Below are 21,728 nucleotides of genomic sequence, written 5' to 3' on the forward strand. Positions count from 1 at the left end.
ATAAGAAATGCTTAGCCAATGGCCACATTTGTTCTTATGCAAATCAGCCAAGTTTATTAGCCCTTTATGCTTGATGGCTTTTATCCTGATTTTTGTTATTCTTTCCGTGTTTTTTTTTTGTGAAGTTTCCCTCCGGATAACCGCAGGTGGCGGAGCATAAAAAGTGTCCAGGCTGCAAAAGCAGCCAGAGATCGGGATGAGTCGGGTCGGGTCATCATTCCATGTCTCAGCTCATAAATCTTTGGGATAAAAATCCGCTGAGGGCAGCGAAAGTTGCCACGGCCACTTTGTGACCCACTTACAGCCCCGCCGACTGACTGACTGACAGAATGAAAGACTGATAGACTGAAGGACTGACTGACTGGCTCATAGAGGTCATAATTCTCGTGCAATTTCAGCTCGCTTTTGTCCCCGTTTAATGACAGACAGGAAGCGCCTTAGTGCTCTCTCCGGTCGCCTAACAATTTGCATTTTTATGGAATTGAGACATTTGACGAGCTCGAAAGATGCCCCGCAGATTGGATATGAGCCAGAAATGAATGCGCAGCATAAAGATACCCCGTCCAGATTGCAGAAGATCGACATTTTGATGGCAGCTCGAAGAGCAGTTTCTGCTATCTTGTTATATCCTTCAAGGATATAGTAAAATTTAAGTAAGAAGTTTAAAAGGTGTTAAGGAAGTTTATTTTCTTATAAATCATATATTAAATAATACATTTCTGGCCTAGTTATGATTGATTTTCGTGATCTAAAACTTTACAGAGCTCCAAGTACTTTATCCTTTTGGAAAGAAACCATTGAAAGTGTTCCCAAATCATTCATCATAGCAAAACCTTAAAAATAACACCTAAATTATACATTTATACTTATAATTCAGTCTGTTGTTTTACCAATTTTCCTTTTGTTTTCTCTCTTTAAAAAAGAACAGCTTAAGTGAAGGACCCCGTTGAGCTGTAAATAAGAAGAGGAAAACCCTAGGCTTTAATGCGAAATTAATAAACCAAAATCAGCTGCTAAGCAATAAACTAAACTAACAGAGCCGGCTTTGCCTTAACCGAAAAGGCGACCTAAATAAACACACCCACCCGTACACACACACTCCCACTTCCAAGGTCGTGCTTAGGCGCGCAAATAAACCGAGGGGGTGTCAGGGGACAGAGGTCAAAGGGGAAAATGGCGGAAAAAAACCGCAGGAGCAGAACGGCAAACGAAATGTGAAGGAGCCGACAAAACAAACCAAAGACAAAACATAACACAGAGTCAAAGGAATAAACCAAGCAAATAATCCTTTAGCTTAAAAAGAAGGAAAAGAGAAAAAAAGAATCCGAAAAGAGACAGGACTCGGGTGAAAATAAGTTAGTTCCTTGAGTTTTTCAGACTGCAAGATGCCTCTTATAATGAGGAGAAATTATTTGAAGGTGAAGGGGAAGAGTCTCTTAATATTTATTTTATTTTTTAACTCAAAAGACTATATTCTAAGTAAATAAAATATTTAATTTCTTAACTATAACTCCTCCAGTATACTTACTAATATTCTATGTGAAAATTTAAGTGATGTCCTTTATCTTTGCACCAGTTTTCAGGGTAAAGTTCTTAAGTATTCATTAGGTTTTTCTCTAAAATTTTAATCATATCTCTTTCCTAATTTTTAATACTGTTTTTGAGAGTTTTATAATTCCTTTTGTAAACATTTCCTTAGGTAAACTCTTTAAAATCCATATGTAATCCCTTATATCAATATCCTTAACAAGATCCCAGGACTTATAACAGATAAAATATGATAAAACCGCCTTTAAAGTTACCAGAAATTTCAGATATACCCCGGTTTTTTATGCCAACGAGTAGCGGAAATAAAAAAGAGCTCAACTGACAAGAAAAGCCATCGAAGGAGTGAGAGAACTGGCCTAGAGAGAAAGGCTAGGGGGCAAAATAGAAAGGGATAGCTCTGGCCTTTGTTATGTCAGCCTTCTCTCGGTATTTATTTCGTTTACATTTCTGTAGCTGTTGTCCCTTCCCATCTATAGCTTTTGATTTTTCGTCTTCCCTTGTTTTTTTTTTAAGTGAAGCCAAGACAAGGCAAGAAAAAAAGAAAACAGAATCTACACGGCCGCATTATCCTTTGCTTATCGCGATGCTCCTTGGACGAACAGGATTCGTGGCGTCGCCAGGCGCTGCTTTTGAACTGCGTCTGTTGTGTCTTTTGATTTCGATTTTGATTCGGCCGGAATCCTGTCTGTACATATTTTTGGCATTAATTTGCCTAAGTGTCGTCCTTGTTAAGATTCCCGCTGGCGATAGGCGAGCTAATTTTGTGTAATGAAATAAATTAAAAGTCCGTAATAAACACAAACTGTCAGCGGCAACAACAATCAGGCCAGCAAGGCGACGTCATGGCAAATGAAGCGTGAGGCGGCCAAGAGTGGGGGTTGGATGGTGGCAGTGGGGGAATGGCCAGGCAAATTGGCTTGTTAATGAATCATTACGCATACGTCACGTTGTGCATGACAAATGACACAAGCCGGCACCCAGTGGGAGCGCAAGCGTTGATAGGGAAAAGTGGAGTGAATGCGAATGACTTGCAAAAGGGTTTTTTTTTATTTTTTTTCTGTATAGCTGCAAGGGTGGGGGCTTGTATTAGGGTGTAGCAATTTTAATGGAAGTTTTGACAAAGAGATCTTAAAGAGGGAATTTAGTTTTTGATTAATTTAGAATTTATGTTCAATTTTCCTTCTCTTTTAAACATTATTTTTAGGTATATCTTCTTTAAAACGTATGTTTAGTTACTTATTTGTAAAGGAAATGGTTAAATAAATTAATGAAAACTATTATTTAACATTAATATCAAGGCTCTTAAGAATTTCACTGCATATTTTAGCCTACCCTGGCATAAAATTAACAGATTAAAGACTTCAACCTGTACCTCAAGGGTCTGAAACTTGAAATCAGCTTAAAGTCTCAAGGAAAACGAGAATGGAGTGGAAAATTTAGATGAGAGGCGACGGCAAAGATAAACACCAACTCTGCTCCTAGCTCCTTTCTCTCTTTCGCTTTCTATATCTCCGGTGGTCCTGATTTTCCCACCTCTTTCCCCCCTTTTTGCACATATGCATGAGCGCCCTTGTGCACACAATTTGTTCAAATTGGGGTTCGGCCTTGCTGTCGAATGTTTAGCCAGCGAAAAGAAATGGCCGCCATCTGCATTTCCGCCAATGTGTGGAATTCCCCCACTTCTAGCACACCCGTACACATACGTGCTCGTATGCTAATTCAAAGCCAAACTATAAATTTGAGAGCTGGCCGCATATTAAAACGTTTAATTCAATATGGAAGGCGTCGTTCTCGGCTATTCAAACTTTGGCCATCGCTCGAGCGGATTCTGCATTCGTCCATCCGTTTAGCCGTCTGTGTTTGTTTAGGCAAAAGCTTAGTCAGGGACACATATGCTTAGCCAGTCTAGCAACAGTCTTGAAGGATAGTATCCTCACAGCACAGAAATACCTGGGGAAGCCTACTAAATCTAATACTGAAGAAGCTGACTCCGAAAAGGATCTTAAATTTAGTTGTTTATATAAATAAATAAATATATAGTTAAATATAAAAATAAATAAATATAAAATATAAATATAGTAAAGCCCTTTTTCGGTTAATAACTAAATATACTTGGTGGCCTTGTGCTTTTGTAAATCACTGTTTGCCAGCCACTTGTCTCTGCCCTTGGGCTGGGCCAGCTACTGCTGCTCCTGCTCCTAGATCCAGCTCCTTCTCCTTCTCCTCCTTTGGCATCTGCGGACGTGCCGCCCCTCGCCCGCTTATAATCTCATCTGTGACACTCGTTGAACTTGTCGCCATTTAGTTAAATCAACAAAAATAATTTTGTCCTGGGAGGAGAGGAGGAACTATCCGAACTATCCGGAACACACACACATGCAGCCGCCGGACAGGCTCACGTACTCCGTGTCCGGAAGGAAGTCGGGTATCTTGTCTCTCGCTCCAGCCACATTAACGTGACTTTTGCAGCGCGCCCAGTTTTATCAGCATAATTTAGTTTGTGCCACCGACTGGACAAAGGACTAAGGACTCTGGTGCCCGTTCAGCTGCGGCCTGCGGTTCACTGCATTAGTTAGAGAGTCCTTTGTGCCAACTTATGAGGGGGAATGGGGAAAGGCACTTGAGGCCGCATCGTTAAAGGCGCTCACAGGCTCGGCTTTAGCTTTAATTAAGCCGCTGTGTTGGCCATGAAAAGAAAATATTAACACAATACACAAAGAAATGAATAGAATTTTGATTGATAAAGAAATCATACGAAAACCTAAGGATAGATTTTTTTAGAGATTTACTATGCCTTACATTTCAAAAAGTTAAAAAACTATTTTCTCTGCCCTGTTAGCCACTGGTAACTTTCTATTTTTAAAGTAGTTAATAAGTCCACCTGTCGAAGGGAAAGGGTCGGACTCTAGAGCTGCTTGGGCGAAAGGGAAAGCTGAAAAAGAAATTCTCAAAATATGCCAAGTTATGAACTCAATTGACAGCCTCTTTGGCCGTCAAGAAGTGCTGCAAAAGTTGGTTAATAAAATCACAGCCGAGTGTTAATAGGGATTTTAGGGAAAAAGCGCAAAAAAGAAGGGGAAAATATAGAAAGTCCGAGACAATGAGTGAGTGGAAAGGCAGAGTGACAACTATGATGAGATGGAAAAGGCTCTCAGCGATGGCGGCTGCTTTTCTGGGCCAAGGCAATTAAGCTGGATTTTCCAGTGGCAGGCACTTATCGAGGAACTGCAAGTCCTGGTCCTGGCACTTGCTGACCTCATAACGGCTGCGCTGCTTATTAAACGTTTGTCCTGCGGCCGAAAAATCTTAGCAGAGGCTAACCCTGCACATTTTCATCGCAGCAGATTTTTCTTCTCATTCTCCATCTCTTGGGTGTTTTTCCCGCAACATAAAGCCAAAACTGTTGCGGATCGGCTTTCGCGTAATTAAAAATTGCGGCTAGCGTTGGCCAGCGGACCGTGCAAGGCCCCCGTTCGTCCCCTCATCCTGCGGTCCTGGGTTCCAGGGACCCACCCTGGATCCGGGTCCTTTTCTGCTGACGCTGCCCTTAAATGCGCTTTTTAGTTTAGACCAACGTAAGAGGTTTTAGCTCGCAGCAGCCACGTTGAATAATTTGCTTGCGCACAGCAAACTTACGGCGGGGGAAAAAAGGACTACGAGGGCGCAACAAAAATAAAAAGAATATTTCAAATTAATTAACGCTAATGAAAATGTTTAAAACTTGCAAGTTGCAGTCGGTCGGTCGAGTGAGTGGCAAGGGGCCGAGGTGAAACTGAGGAAGAGCTTGGTAGGGACGGCAACTAACTTGGCTGTTTGTTTGCGCCTCAGACAACTCGACGGAAGTTGGGAACAGAAAAACAAGTTTCCGGCTCTAGTAATGATTCTTACACTGCAATTATAAGGGGGATAATAAGCATGGATTTTTCCCTATGGATTTTAAGCCTTTATTTCTCATTATGAGTTTTGTTAAGAGATTTTAAGATTAAGAATAAGTCAATACTTATAAAAATAAATCTAGTAAACATTTTACAATTTCTATATAACAAAATTCCCCATTTTCTCTCTCTGCAAACGAATTCCCACTTGGGGTCTTCATTTCCTCTCCACAAAACTGATAGTTTTCCTTGGCGGGGAGTGGCTAGAGGAGGCCAAGGGGAAAAGCAAACAAAGCTCTGTGGCAAACTTATTTGCTTTACACAAAATAGAAAAGCGCTGTGGCGGCGCACAACTGTTGCACAATCGAACACAAAGCAATTTTAATAAATTTTACGGCACACTTATTTGCATGGCACCTGGGAGCCCTCCAATTATTTGTCGAGTACATTCCACATAGCAATTTTCTTTTATTTGAAAATGCTATAATAATTCCTGGCCAAGTTGAGTTGGCATTGTTGTGCAAAAAGCCGGAAGAGGGGGAAACAAAAGAAGCTTTGCGCGAAAGTTTTCTATTTTATGCGAGGGAAAACCCAGGGTTGTGGAAAGTGGACAGTGCACAAGGGTTATATGAGAGAGTTCATATATATATATCTCTTGTATTTTTCGCCTATGATTGCTGGAAAAGTCTTCATTGATGCCAACAAGTTTTGCTCATTTCCCAGGGACTCCACAATAATTGGCTTAAACTTTTGGCAAATAAAAAAAGTCAATTGTGAAAATATTTCCCTTAAATTCGGAGCCAAATAAATACTTAAATTAAGCTGCTTTTTTCCAAGCAAGACTAAAAATATGTCTTAATCTTTACAATAAAAATTTAATAGAAACCTGAGAAGCTTGCAGATTAAAAACAAAGTTGTAAACAAAATTGCATTTAAAACAATTATGAAATAAAATATTTTATGCTTCGAAAAGTCAAGGGCTCTGGCTCACATTTCCCTTGTAATATATTTTTGATGCTTACTTTAATTGCACCCTTAAAGTCACGGACTCGGACCAAGTGCTGTGGCTCATATATCAAACTTTGAAGACAGCTTAGAGTTGAATGCGTATTCAGACATCAAAAGGTGGCCCCACAGCCAGGATCCTTTAGCTCGCAGGAGCTGGAAGCCAGGACGTGGGGTGCGTGTTTGTTTGCTGGCCAGTTGCAGTTGCTCCTGCCTGGCTGCTGGCTTTTGTTTGGTCTGGGAAGACTGGGAGTCTGGCGGTCCTGGAGTCTGGGAGTCCTGGATTCTGATGTTTCTTTGGTGGTGACAGTTAAAGTGGCGTTCCGGCAACGCCAGGCAACCAAATAAATGCCGTGAAAACTCATGACATGCCAGGGAGAGGTCTTGAGAACAGTGGATTTTATTTATAAACTTTTGTAGGTTGACTTTGAGCGAGTTTAATTAATTATAAAAATTATAATTGGACTTGAGCAATAAATACTTAAAAGGTTGAATAAAATAGGAACGTCTGAATTTGTTTTACTAAATTGTTAAACCTTTTTAATATCTCCTAAAGTCAATAGTTATTTAAGAAATAATTCCCTTAACTCAATCCTAAGAATTTATAAGCATTTTCAAATGAGTATCTCCAAGTTTACTCTCATATTATCTCTAATTTTAATTACTTAAATATTTATCTTACAAATAATCTCAAAAAATTCCACTATGCAGCCTCTAGTTTGTTGCTCAAACATTGCACTTGGCCAAGGGCTAATGGGCTTGTCACTGTCACTGCCCGGAAGCTGCCAGATGTTCTCGTATTTTTGCCTGGACAAATGCATACACACACCCCCTCCTGCACTCCCCACAGCATGAGCTATAATCAAGTAATTGTGGCCGGTGTTGCACCTGCCCCCTGTGAGCGCGAATATCGCGCATACGCCGCGTGATACAAGGACGCCGGGATTAGGCTTTATTTCTTCCGCCGGCTGCTGGTCGCTCGTTCGGTTGATTTAGTGCCCCCGCTTAGCGAGCCCGGCAATTGTGAGCGACGCAACCGCTGACACTTAACTGTGAAAAATTGTGAATTATTATGGCAGGTTCTTCCCGTACCCGCCCGCACTTTATCCTCTCGCAGGATATTTTTGTAGGCAGCAGTCGGTGTTCTTGGGGGATTTCCCTTTTTGCCTGTTTATGGCTGCGATTTGTTACGCACAAAGGTGCGTGTTGCTTGTGTTGGCCACAAACAAGGGAGAAAAACAAAAACAACCGCAGCCAAAGGATAACTTCGATAGGTCGGAGCTTCTAATACCCTTATGGGAGGTTGTCTTTAAGATTTATGGGAAGCTAACAACCAGCAGTTAATTTTTGATGGAAGAAATACTATTTTATTAAGGGAACTGTAAGTTAAGAATGGGGTCTTAATTAAGATTGGTTTACCAGACATATCATAGAAGATTATGTTTCTTTGGTTAGCTCAAAGAATTTTATTTCAAATTCTTCAATAAATATTTCACAAAACTTTTCCCAAAAATAACTCAGCTCTCCGCAAGGGCATTATCTTCTAATGAGAGAGTAGAGGCTGCTACTGCTGCACCCTTCGCCGGAGACTGTTGACAGGTAAAAGGCCACCAGGCAGTCGCCCAGGTAAACAAATAATTCAAAGTCATTTGCGCTCTGACTTGGCCCCATTGCCAGCTGCTCTTCGTTGGCTGAGCTCCACTCCTGCCACGTCCTGCCACGTCCTGGTGGGAGCTGGCCAAGTGTGAAAAAAGTGTCAACGCTTTTTGCCATGTCCTGTGATTATGACACTAAAGAGGGCTCCGATCTGCGGGGAAAACGCTTCGTGAAGAAGGCGGACTCTAACTCTAACCCTGCCTCTGATTCTGAGCAATTGGTCTGACCGAGTGTTTTGAGTGTTTCTGTGACTGTTTTTTGTCTAGTTCTGTTTTGTATCTGAATTGCCTTTTGGGTTCCGTATATTCTCCTTGTGGTTCTCCAGGAAGATAAACGGATTTTCGGGGTTAGAATGCTGGCGCTGATTGGAGAGCTTAGCTGGGAATTTTTTTTAAGGAGGGTAAACAATTTTCATTTTCATCCAACACAGAGTTGTATTTTGGGAAAGAAGCCGTTACTTAAAGCGATGCTGCCAGCCCAGAGTTGTATTTTGGGAAAACAGCAACTGAAAGCAACTGAAAACTGTTATAAAAAGTCCAAGTTTCGAACCTTTTAGGAGCAAGCGCAAGTAATGGCTGTTTTCTCAAAATGCAACTCTCGGCAGGCAGAGAGGGATAGCAAGTGTCCAGAAGAAACAGAAAGCTGCCTGCCCAGAGTTGTATTTTGGGAAGGAAGCCGTTACTTTGTTTTGTTTTGAGAAACACCAGCTACTTGCTGTGTTTTCTGTGCGCCTGGTAAATAAATATCGGTATGCTGAATTTTCAAGGCAAATTCATGCTATCGATGTGCGATAGTTATTTAAAATAATTCATTTTTAGATATTAAATATAGTTTTAGATATTAAATTAAATAAATAAATAATATAATCTAATTAAAAAATTAAATAAATAATTTTTATTTAATAAATATCGTACATTTTAATTTACGGGGGAAATAAATAATAATTTATTTTCCATGCAATTTGCCTGTTTCTCAAATTGGGGTAACAGGCGAACAGAAACCAACAGCAAGCACCTGAAACTGTTATAAAAAGTCCAAGTTTCGAACCATTTAGGAGCAAGCGAAAGTAACGGCTGTTTTCCCAAAATGCAACTCTGGGCAGGCAGCTCAGAGAGGGATAGCAAGTGTCAAGAAAAGAAGAGAGCAGACAACACAAAGTTGTATTTTGGGAAAGAAGCCAGGTTTGAGTCTTCGCTGACTTTCGCTTGCTCCCATAAGGTTCGAAACTTGGACTTTTTATAACAGTTTATACCAATTTTCAGTTGCTTGCTGCTGGTTTCTGTTCGCCTGTTACCCCAATTTGGGAAACGGGCAATTTGCATGGAAATGTTCAAAAATTTGGATGGGCTGCTGTAGGGATGTTGTTGTAAAAAGGTTGTTGTTGCCATCAAGCTGTTGTTGTCGGCAACAAATAGGTATACATGCATAAAATGAAATATAACAGTTTATACCAATTATTATTTTTGCCCAAAAGTTTTTATAACAGTTTATACCAGTTTTCAGTTGCTTGCTGCTGGTTTCTGTTCGCCTGTTACCCCAGTTTGGAAAGCGGCCAAATTGTATGAAAAATTTTGCTCACTTGCATCAGTGATGCTCATTAGCATCAGTGATGCTCATCTAGCTATATTGCAATATTGGGAGGCTATAAAATCGGGCTTAATGGCAGTGATGCTCATCTGGCTATATTGCAATATTGGGAGGCTATAAAATCAGACTTTGCATCAGTGATGCTCATCTAGCTATATTGCAATATTGGGAGGCTATAAAATCGGGCTTAATGGCAGTGATGCTCATCTGGCTATATTGCAATATTGGGAGGCTATAAAATCAGACTTTATATCAGTGATGCTCATCTAGCTATATTGCAATATTGGAAGGCTATAAAATCGGGCTTAATGGCAGTGATGCTCATCTGGCTATATTGCAATATTGGGAGGCTATAAAATCAGACTTTGCATCAGTGATGCTCATCTATTTATTTTGTCCCAATAAAGAAATATAGCTAGATGAGCATCACTGCCATTAAGCCCGATTTTATAGCCTCCCAATATTGCAATATAGCCAGATGAGCATCACTGCCATTAAGCCCGATTTTATAGCCTCCCAATATTGCAATATAGCTAGATGAGCATCACTGATGGAGATGAGCATCACTGATGCAAAGTCAGTTTCAGTGTGCCCAGGTGCATTTAAGCAACATTTTAGCCAAAAAATTTACAATATGGTCACATCTGGTTTGAGTCTACGCTTACTCCAAGATCAATGGTTCGAAACTTGGACTTTTTATAACAGTTTATACCAATTTTCAGTTGCTTGCTGCTGGTTTCTGTTCGCCTGTTACCCCAATTTGGGAAACGGGCAATTTGCATGGAAATGTTCAAAAATTTGGATGGGCTGCTGTAGGGATGTTGTTGTAAAAAGGTTGTTGTTGCCATCAAGCTGTTGTTGTCGGCAACAAATAGGTATACATGCATAAAATGAAATATAACAGTTTATACCAATTATTATTTTTGCCCAAAAGTTTTTATAACAGTTTATACCAGTTTTCAGTTGCTTGCTGCTGGTTTCTGTTCGCCTGTTACCCCAGTTTGGAAAGCGGCCAAATTGTATGAAAAATTTTGCTCACTTGCATCAGTGATGCTCATTAGCATCAGTGATGCTCATCTAGCTATATTGCCATATTGGTGGGGGCAATAAAATCGGGCATAATGGCAGTGATGCTCATCTAGCTATTTTGCTATATAGCTCATAACTCGGCCAAAAACGCATGAAATTCAATTCGGAAAGCTGTTCTGAGTTGCATTTTCTAAGCCTAACAAAACTGCTTACTAGGTTTTGATTTTCATGCATTTTTGGCCGAGTTGTGTGGTTCACATTTTTATAGGTAAGGATTTTAGCAAAACTGAGTATGCAGTTTTGTTAAGCTTAGAAAAGGCAACTCAGAACAGCTTTCCAAATTGAATTTCATGCATTTTTGGCCGAGTTATGAGGGTTTTTCTAATTTTTTGGTTACATTTTTTATAAATTATAGGTAAGTATTTTAACAAAACTGAGTATGCAGTTTTGTTAAGCTTAGAAAAGGCAACTCAGAACAGCTTTCCGAATTCAATTTAATGCTTTTTTGGCCGAGTTATGAGGGGTTTTCTGATTTTTTGCTTGAATTTTTTATAAATTATAGGTAAGTATTTTAGCAAAACTGAGTATGCAGTTTTGTTAAGCTTAAAAAGGGCAACTCAGAACAGCTTTCCAAATTGAATTTCATGCGTGTTTGGCCGAGTTATGAGGGTTTTTCTGATTTTTTGCTTACATTTTTTATAAATTATAGGTAAGTATTTTAGCAAAACTGAGTATGCAGTTTTGTTAAGCTTAGAAAAGGCAACTCAGAACAGTTTTCCGAATTGAATTTCATGCGTTTTTGGCCGAGTTATGAGGGTTTTTCTGATTTTTTGCTTACATTTTTTATAAATTATAGGTAAGTATTTTAGCAAAACTGAGTATGCAGTTTTGTTAAGCTTAAAAAGGGCAACTCAGAACAGTTGAATTTCATGCGTTTTTGGCCGAGTTATGAGCTATTTAGCAAAATAGCTAGATGAGCATCACTGGCAGTTAGTGGCAAAATAAAAAAATTAAACCATACTTTTGGGGATTTCTATTAAAAACGTGGCATCTTTTAGGCGGAAGTTCAGAAGGCGGAAGTTCGGAAGTGAAGTTGCATTCATCCCCGCCCAAAAGTATGCCTTACTTTATATTTAAATCAAAGACTTAAAAATTCAGCGCAAAAGATGCCACAAAAATGACCAACTTATATTTTAAAATGCCTAAAAGTGTGCATTTTTTTGCATCCCCGCCCAAAAGTATACCTTACTTTATATTTTTTTTTATCAAAGACTTAAAAATTCAGCGCAAAAGATGCCACAAAAATGACCAACTTATATTTTAAAATGCCTAAAAGTAGGCAATTTTTTACATCCCCGCCCAAAAGTATACCTTACTTTATATTTTTTATCAACGACTTCTAAATTCAACCCAAAAGATGCCGCAAAAATTACCAAATAATATTTAAAAATGCCTAAAGGTATGCAATTTTTTTACTTTTTGATTTGAACCAGGAAAATAAAAGAAAAATTAGGAAAACGCCTTTTAAAGCGGCAATAAAACTAAAAAAATAATTAAAATACATTTATGAGGGTTTTTTATAAATTATAGGCATCTCACTAACTGCCAGTGATGCTCATTTCATTGTTCTTATATAGGAAAAATAAAAAAACACAAAATAATATAAAATAATGTATTTCATTGTTTTTATTTAGGTTCATTAACAAAGAATAAAATAAAGTATTTTAAAATTAAAATGTTGATTGTTGTGTTCGTTGCTGTTGTTGTAAAAGTAGCCGGCAGACCTGACTGGCGGTGCTCTCTCCTTATCCCTGATTCCTGATCCCTGTTCCTCCATTCCCATCCCTTATCCACCATCCTTTTGCGTGTGTCGTTGGTCCTTTCCCTTGGTTCTTGTCCGGGGTGGGTGGTACTGATGACTAGGAGCGATGGCGATGGCAATGACGATGGAAAGTCTGTAATTGAAATGAGAAAAACAGAAAATTAAAAACTAAAAAAGGCATAATTCTGTCAAAAATGCCTTAATTTGCATTCGGAAAGCGGCGTTATGTTAGTTTTTATAAGGTTTACACATCTGCATACTTAGTTAGAAATTGAAAATTTTATCAAATTTTGAGAATTTTAATTAAAATTTTTAAGAAATGGCTCCAAAAAAAATTTTGCCCGGACATGTCTTAAAAGATTCGCCTGTTAATGCTGATCAAGAATATATATGGTTTATAGGGTCGGAAATGGATGCTTCACTGAAAAAAATTATAAATTCTCTTCAAGAAGACCAATGATGAATTGGATGAATTTTTTAGAAGAATAGTAATGCCTGGGGTTGTATAATATTTTTTATGATTTGCAAAATTAAAGAGGTTTTAAAATATATTTAAATAAATATTTATGAAGAAGAAAATAAGAAGAACGAGCTATTTGTAATATTGGGAATCGATTATCTTGATTTTAATAGCTCTTAATATTTATTCATAAAATATCTTTAATATTATATTATAATATATTAAATATATTTTAGTTCCGCCTTCTCTTCATTTAAGCATATAATTTTAATGTAATTGAATTCTTAGAATTTTTTAAACTAACCCCCGTTAAAATATCCTTTCTTGACTCTTTAAAGTAACGACCTCGCATGTAGTGGCACAACCCATTGGCACCGTTTTGGACATAAACAGTGTTTACTTAAGAAAAAAAAAAAGAAAATCGTTCAGTTGAGGCCACCTTCTTGTTTTCAGCTTCCCTGGCACCTTGTCCTCGCCTTCAACGACGCCTCCCTTATCCTTTATCCATTTTCAGCTACCTTTCCTTCTCCTCAGATTGCCAGCTGCCTCTGGTCCTTTTACGTTTTCTAGGCGCCCGCCTCCGCCTGCTGTTGGCTTGGGCAAACAAAAAATCTCATTAATCCATTAAGTATACGCCAAGAAAAAGTTCAAAGCGTCTGCTCACACACACACCCACACACTCGGGCGGGGCAAGGACACTTCTAGCGACAGGAAGCCCACCGCGTGTATTATAGTAATGCGAGTGTGCGAGTGTAAGTTTGTGTTCAGTGTAAAAGAAAGCCTTTTGGGAGCACTAATGAGTTTGACATTGTTTCCTCCTAACAAGCAGCAAAGTTGCCCGAAAACTGGGATGCGGGACGAAGGAGGGTTCTCTAAAAATCAGAGGAAGCCGACTGCATTGCCCAGACATTCCACCTTGGCATCATTTCGGCATTTCTATTGCGATTTCCTCTGGGGAGGAGGGAATGGTTAGAGACCGAAATGACTTTTATTCCACGCTTTTCACATCTTCAGCGTCGCCTTGCGATTTTTTTCCACTAATTAAAACCGTGTTGATAACACATTTCAATTTGGCTTCCATCTGAGGCTTAAAGTTGTTTAATAATGGGGGAATTATTTAAGGGTTTTTACCATTATTTAAAATATTTATTTAAATATAATAAGATTTTAGGAAAATAAATAAGATATAAATATGCTTGACAAGATTAGAGATTTGGGAAAAAATTAAAAAGACTTAAATGAATTACGAATTATTTTTAGACACTTTTCTTTCCTGTTTCCTCTCGAATTTCCCTCCTCCGCACCTTCAAAACCTACTTAAGGATACTTTCACTAATTAAGAAGCCAGTTGATGGCAATTTCCCTGCGACTTTCGGCCAAAACTTAAAGCTTTCAGGGGTGTGTAAGTGATTTTGCAGGGTTTTTGGCTCTGCTCGGTGTATTTTTTTTTCGCCAGTTTCCGGCATGAGTAATGTCTCCCTTTTGACTCATTTGGTTACACACTCCGCTCGCTCCACTTCGACTCATGCATGCATAAATATCCTGGATGGAAACTACGTCTGGGTACTGGGTCCTACGTCCTACGTCCTGCTTTTGCTTTCCTTTCGACTTTTGTGTGCGCATATTTGTCGGCTGTGCCTCTGCCAGCGTCGATTGTAAATTACGCCCCTAATGCGCCCATTTGTATGCTGCAAAAATTGCCGCTTATTGAATATTTAGCGAGCTTTCCACCTGACACAGGACCTCTCGCCAGGACCCGCCCTAATGAACTCATTTGGGATTTCGCATGCGTGCTTTTTAGACTGCACAAATCGGCGAGGCATAAAGAAAACCGAAAAGTTTTTCGCATTTTAAATAATTAAACAACAAAAAAGCCGCCCCCTACTTGTCGTTTTATATGTCCTTTTTTTTTGCCTTTGACTGTGTTTGGGCTCCGTTTGCGTATCGCAATCGGTTGCCAGGCCAATGAAGAGTGACTGAACTCAGTGACTGACTGGCTGACAGGCGAAATGAGCTGGGATTACGGCCAGCGATAAGCGCTAAACAAGCAAATGAAGCCCGGAATGTGGCCCCCGGGGGCGGCCTCCAAAGAGGAGCAGAACTGGCAGCTTGGCCTTTTTAAAAAGGATTTATTTTTGGGTTAGAAAAAATATATAAAATTTTTTTCCAAGTTAATAAATAAAGAAATTTGTACTTGAATTAAAAATATATATCTCAAGTTTTATAGAGATAGTTTTTAGTTAAATAAAAGGATTTTCTGGCATCTCTGGCATTGTGTGGGTGTGAAAGGGAAGCGTCCTGTTTGAATTTGATTAGTTTTGAGCACTTTTCCTAGAATTTCCAGCTCAGGGAAACCCTTGCTTGTGGCCTGGGCATAATTATAATGAAACTTTGCCAGCGTAACGCCTTTTCATTCAGTTGCGCCATTGTGTCTTTCCAGGGAAAATGTCATTTAAAAATATCTTTAGCCCCGCGCCAAATCCTTAAACACCCACACACTCACACACACACACATTGGGGGTAGCAGGATGTCTGGCAATCGATACTTCATTAAGATATCGTGCTCTAGACTTTCCGTTTACGTTTCCCTGATTACTTTGCATAGTTCTCCATCCATTCTCCCCCTTGACTTGTGCCTTATCTGGCCTTCCCTTCGGTTTCGGATTCTGATTCTGAATTTTGTGAACTTTCGCCTCCTTCGTCCTGGCGTGTCTGTCCTTTGTCTTTGTCGGCCCCGGCTGCCTGGGCGAATAAATCGCAAAATCGTATTAGAGGCCCGCAAATTATTTGCCACCGGATGTGTGGCCCAGCTGGCTGCCTATCGTCGGAAGTCGAAGCCGTTGGCCGCCGCCGCCGGGAGATCCTTGCTAACCGTTTGGCTGTTCCAGGACTCAGTTCCAGTTCCACTTGGAGATCCTGGGTTTGGTGGCCCTGTGTTTATCACATGAACACAATCAAATTAGCGCACATCGAGTGCAAATAGGCGGGAAGATAGGCCCAGATGGTGCCAAGCAGTCCGACCAGGAGATCGTGGAAGGGCTAAGAAGGACTTCTTCACTCAACCAAAATGTAGATTAATTAATTCTTTTACAAGAACAAGTAAGCTTTACTTTAAGATATTTTACAGAGATTTCTTGCCTGGACTATTTCTTCTCTGACACCTTTTAGTTCATTAATTGATTGCTGGCTAGTATCCTTTTGCAAAAGCCTTTAGACTAAGTGGCTTTTGGCCACCGAATGTTTAGGGAAACCCCCAAGAGTCAGTGCGGTTGGTTTGTCCTCACTTTGGTGGTCTGGAGAGACAGGTTCTCCTGCTGATTCCGCATGAACTTCGACACCACTGGGGGGTCCAGGAACTGTCCCACTTTGTTGCCAGTAATTCCCTGCTCCTGCCATGTCAGGACTTTTGTTGGTAGCTGTCAACAAGGAACTTTGCGGGGCTGCAGCAGCACCAGCAGCAGCAGTTGCATTTCCAGTTGCAGTTGCAGCTTCCACTGTTCAGTGCTCAGTGCTCAGTCGCCTTGACAGCTCCGACAGAAAATATGAGCAGGCAGGGAACGGGCCCTGGGGCATAGACCAGGGAGTGTGTGGACAAGTACAGTGGAGTCTCTCTCTCCCGCCCGCTTGTCGCTGTCACATTGTTGTCATGTGGCTGCCGCTGTCAGGAGTCGAGACTCTGGAAGATTGCTGGCCATACCCGCGACAGCCTTCGTTTAATCAACATTACTTGTGCTTAAATCAATTAAAAACTAATTACGTTTTATGCCCCGTTGAGCGCGCAACTTTGTGGCTTTTCCCCGCGGGAAATTCATCCACACAATCCTTTGAGTCTGCTTGCTCTCAAAAGGCGTTAATAGAATTGCAGCAGCAGCACCTGGCCAAAAGCCTGCTAAGGCCAAAAGCCAGTGCATCTGCTTTGGCTTTGACTCATTTGGGGAATTTCAAGCTGCCTCTGCTGGGAAAAGCAAAAATTAGACGACACACCGGTGTGTTTCTCTGGCTTTATAACTACAAAATTCCACACAAGATACACGAGTGTTGAGCCAAAAGAATACTAATTACAAATACAAAATAGTTAGGGTTTTTCTGCACTCTGGAATATATTTTAAAATAAAAATTTGAACTTTTATATAAAAATAGCTCAACAAACATCCGCATGAATTACTTCTCTCCTAACTGCCACATAACGTCTCGACATTTACCCGACTTGCTTCCTACAATTTAACCTATCATTATCCCCCCTGCCACGCCCATGTCCAAACATAATTATAGACCCTTGAATTGCCCAAGTTACCTCCTCTTCTTCCGCAATCTATCTAAACTGCAGCTAATCACAAGCTGCAAGCTGAGTAGCTCATAAATATGCATTTACACACTTTTGTACCGCGCAACTTGACGTATTAATTTTTAATATATGCCTCAGTGCCCCCTCTACCCCTTCTGCCACTGAATCTGAATCTGCCACGGGTATTTCCAAGTCGCCAAGTGGACAAAGAGCGACCGGCTAATTAGCCAGCTCGCTCAATGGCCAATTGCCACGCAAAATCAGCCAAGGGTAGCGACAGGGCTCCGCACTGTCCGGACTCCGGACTGCGGACTAAACACAGCGTTTAAAGCCAAAAAATAAACAACAATTTAGTGCAGATTAGCGCCGAGCACACACACAGAGAGGGGGCAGGGGGAAGGGAGAGGAGCTGGCCGCCGCCTTTTGTTTATATTGTTGTACGTGTGTCGGCGTGGTGAGGTGCCATTGTTTCAACGCTCTGAACAGTCGAGTCCTGAACGGAATCACCAGGTGGGCAGAGGTGGGCACAGTGGCAGGACAGGGACAGGGGAACGGTGACATTAGGCTCGGGTTTGAATGGAGCTGGCAGGCTGCTTACATGCATTGACTGGGGCTACGCAAGCACTGGGAGAAGAAAGGTTAACTTCTAATAAGAAAACTATTACTTTTTGTACATTTTCTAGATAGTTTAAAGTTAATTTATATTATTATGTTTATAGGAGAAGAAAACAATTTGTTTTTCATATTTTCTAGATATTTTTAATCGGTTTATAGTCAAGATTTCTTTGCATTTGGCAGCTTTTTGTAAAAGTTATTTAATAGGAAATAAGAAATATAATAAGCCCTATTTTCTCACAGTGCTCTTGTGGCCCAGCTGAGGGGAAAAGGGATGACCCAAGCGGAGGCCGAAGAGGGCTAACTGCCTTTAGTTTGGCTAATTGCTTGAAGAGCACACAACAGCGGCGAATGGCGAATGGCGATGGTGATGGCAAATGGCAAATGGCAATGACGATGGCGATGGCAAACTTCCGCTTCCGCTTCTGCCAGCTCTCCCCGCTACCATCTCATCCTCCCCCCCTGCGTTAAGCTGGCAAACTAATTAGATTCGTGCGCCTCATTGGGCCACTTTTGAATTTGATTTGTGCCTCGCAGGCTCCCCAGAACTTTCTCTGAGACTGATGCATCATATTTGGTTCAAGTTCGTGGAAAATGCACAAGAAAACTGCGCCAAAACAACAAATAAAAGCAAATGCGACATGTGGCCAAAAAACCCCGCAAAAGAAAGTTCAAGCCAAGCCGCAAAAACAAAAAACTTTTTGGTCCTTCAGAAAATAATAATAAAAGCAACAAACTGAGAGAGAGAGAGAGGGGGAAAAAAATTATGCGAAATTTAATTTGACTTTTGTTGTTTTCAGAAAGATGTTGTTCTTGCCGCTCTTGTTGTTGGCAGCCACTTTTGCGCTTTCCATTTTAGTTTCCTGCCAGCTGGCAGCCAAATGCACCAAGCTGCGTCCACGGAGCCCAAAAGCCAAGCGGGGCTCCCTTCTTCCCTCCTCTTCGGAAACTCGTAATTTGCCAGCTTGGCTTGTACACACTTAGTTTGTATTATTTAGTTGCAGTTGGAGGGGGTTCGGCAGGGGCTACTAGGGTGCCTTCCATGCGAGCAAGAAATATGATTATCTTATGCATGCACTGCACTGCAGTGCGGGGCACCTAATAAGCCAAAGGGGCAATGCCAAAATTATGACTAAGGCTATTTGCAGGGAGCATACTTAAGGTCATACTTGAGTCATAATTCATATAAGAGGACTGAGAATTTTAAGTGCTGCTTTCACAACCAATCGGACAAGTTATAAAGTAATTAGAAGATTTTGAATTAATAGTAAAAAGAAAAGCAAAAGGAAGGTAATTTAGGGAAGCCGTTTGAAGTTCGTATGGGATCATTGAATCGTATAGAAAATCCATCATAACTAAGCCAAAAATCCATTAAATTCAGTTCGGAAAGCTTTACTGTGCTAGGTTTTCTTAGGTTAATAAGTCTGCATACTAAATTTGAAATTTTAAAAAATTTAAATTTGATTCAATTTTTGACAATTTTAATGATGTAACCCCTTATAACATTTTCAAAAATAGTTGTGAAAAATGTTTCTTCCAAAACATGGCTAGATCGATTCGGCTTTTGATACTGATCAAGAATATATATGATTTATAGGGTCGGAAATGACTCCTTCATTTGGCTGCAAGCTTCTGACTGAAATTATAATACCCTGTAGGGGTATATTAATATCATAAGCAATTTTGTATCTTTAATCTATTTTTGAATCGTAGAAAAAACTCACTAAGGATGCAAATTCTTCAGAGCTATAAAGAATCCCATGCTTTGCAGAATAACTAAAACTTTTGTTGTAAAATAAAGTATAAGTTACTCTATTAATGAAAGTGTTTTTCTTACTTAAAGAATCCCCAGTGCTCTTGCAGCTCTTTTGCCGTAGGTGCTGGGGCAAAGTGGTTTTATATGTCCCTCGTAAATGGCAGCAAATGCATGCGCCAAGTTGTGCTACACTTTTCAGGTGATTGGCGTCGAGAACTTGTTGGTTTTCTCTTTGATTTATATTGACAATTGCATTGCCAATAAATGTATTTTGGCGAATGGGTTTTATTTCCCCCGCCAACCATTTTTGGTGGCTCCACCCCGCAAATACTAAGACCGCTTTTCGGCTTGATCCTCAGATCTGGATTTCTTTTGTGCTCGTTTCCCGCCTCGAGAAGCAATCTGTGCGGGTCAATTAATAATTTATAAGGGGTGGCAGGGACAAGGGTTGGGGGTGGGGCTGGTTTGGCTTGGGGACTCCTGCAGGGTGGTTTCCATGCAATATGCATAATGTGTGCCCTTTGATTTTCTGCTTTGGCATGCACATTTATTTATATTTCATTTTGGCGCTGCTGTCCCTTTCGGGTTTTCCTTTGCCGCCGCTGCTGCTTAGCATTTCCTATTTATGTCGAGGACTTGGCTAAGCATTTTGGGCTGGAAAAGGGGGTGGTTGGTAGCCGCTTACCCCCCCCCCTGTATTATGCATGGCATGTGTGTTTGTGTATGTGGGGGGGTGGGTGTCTGTTTTTGCTTTTGTTTTTGTTTTTGCGGCCAGAGACGGTGCGAGTATAAAAACTAAAAACAAGCAGCGTCAGCATCAACGTTTTATATTAAAAACAACAACCGCAATAGTACACTATAGCAAAAACTTAGAGAGGGTTAAGTTTTAAGGAAAAAATATTCGAAATGTGGGCCCCTTTCTGAGGGTTTCTCTAAGAATTTCTGTCATAAATAAAAGAGCTATGTTCAGAAAATTTTTAAATATTTTTTAAAACAAAGAATAATATATTTTTTAAGTTTTATAATATTATTTTGATATTTTTCCATAGTGCAGCCACAACTGCAACTTGCAATCGGTGGCAGTGGCAACAACAAGGATGGCCAGGCAAGAAAAAAAACAAGAAGGGAAGGTTTCTTCAGTAAGCCAATGTTTGTATACTCTTGCATCATTACAAAGAATCGAAAACCGATCAAAACCCCCTTTAAAATTTTTGGAAAAAATCAAAAACAAATGTGTTTTCAACGGACCTGGCTAGATTGACTCGGCTGTTAGTGCTGATCAAAACTATAAAAATTTTATAAGATGAAAAATAATACCTTCCTGCATTGCAAACATCTCACTAAAATAAATATACCCTCAAAATAGTATAAAGGGAAAAATATCTAAAGTATTTACACTCGCTTTTAGTGGGTCCGGCTCCACCCACTCACCATCCTCTTAGCCGCAATTTACGCCCCTTTGTGGGCCATGTTTTCTAATTTTTGTGCACGCCACTCGCTAGCTAGTAGCTGCACGTTGTGTTGCATTTTATTTTTATGTCGCACTCATACGCTTTTGACTTTTAAACTCCTCTGTTTAAGTGTATTTAACATTTTCCTCTAATGATACTCAGAGCCAAGTGGCATTTGTTCCCATCTCTCTCTCTTTCTCTGCGGCGAATATTTCCGTCTCTTTCGCAATAAGCCGCTCTGCTCTGCTCTGCTCAGTTGGTAAGTGGCAAAGCTTCCCGTTAGCTGCGGTTGGCAGTTGTCAAAGTGACCTCAAAGAACAGAGAAAGATGGAATCGCATGTGAGCTCATCTGTAAGTGTGTCGTCCTGTCCTCCGTCCCAGACCCTGTCCCTTTCTCCTGTCCCCGCCCCTGTCGTTTAGACCCCCCCTGTGTTGCCACCCCTTCATGCACCTGTCTTCTACTGTAAAGAGCTTTGCCTGCATATATGAGCATAGAAATACAGAAATATACTCGGTACAGGCAAAGAAAAGGTATTATAAATATTGAGTCAACATTCTGGGTTTTCTTAAATACTAAAATATATTTTAAAATAATTTTTAACATTTTAGAAATACATTTTTTAAAATAATTTGACAAGA

General features: G+C 40.2%; 1 protein-coding gene across 4 annotated transcripts in view; it reads right to left on the bottom strand.

Moving 5' to 3' along the window:
• Positions 1-12,363: 12,363 nt before the first annotated feature.
• Positions 12,364-21,728, bottom strand: part of LOC108075716 (uncharacterized protein C2orf42 homolog) — a 179,811-nt gene continuing 170,446 nt past the window's right edge. For all 4 annotated transcript variants that reach the window (XR_011445383.1, XR_011445382.1, XR_001770739.3 and 1 more), the window contains one exon: positions 12,364-12,655. The gene's annotated coding sequence lies outside the window, so the exon portion shown is untranslated. The remainder of the gene's footprint in view (positions 12,656-21,728) is intronic.

The sequence above is a fragment of the Drosophila kikkawai genome, chromosome 3R, assembly GCF_030179895.1.
Source record: "Drosophila kikkawai strain 14028-0561.14 chromosome 3R, DkikHiC1v2, whole genome shotgun sequence".
Lineage (NCBI taxonomy): Eukaryota > Metazoa > Arthropoda > Insecta > Diptera > Drosophilidae > Drosophila > Drosophila kikkawai.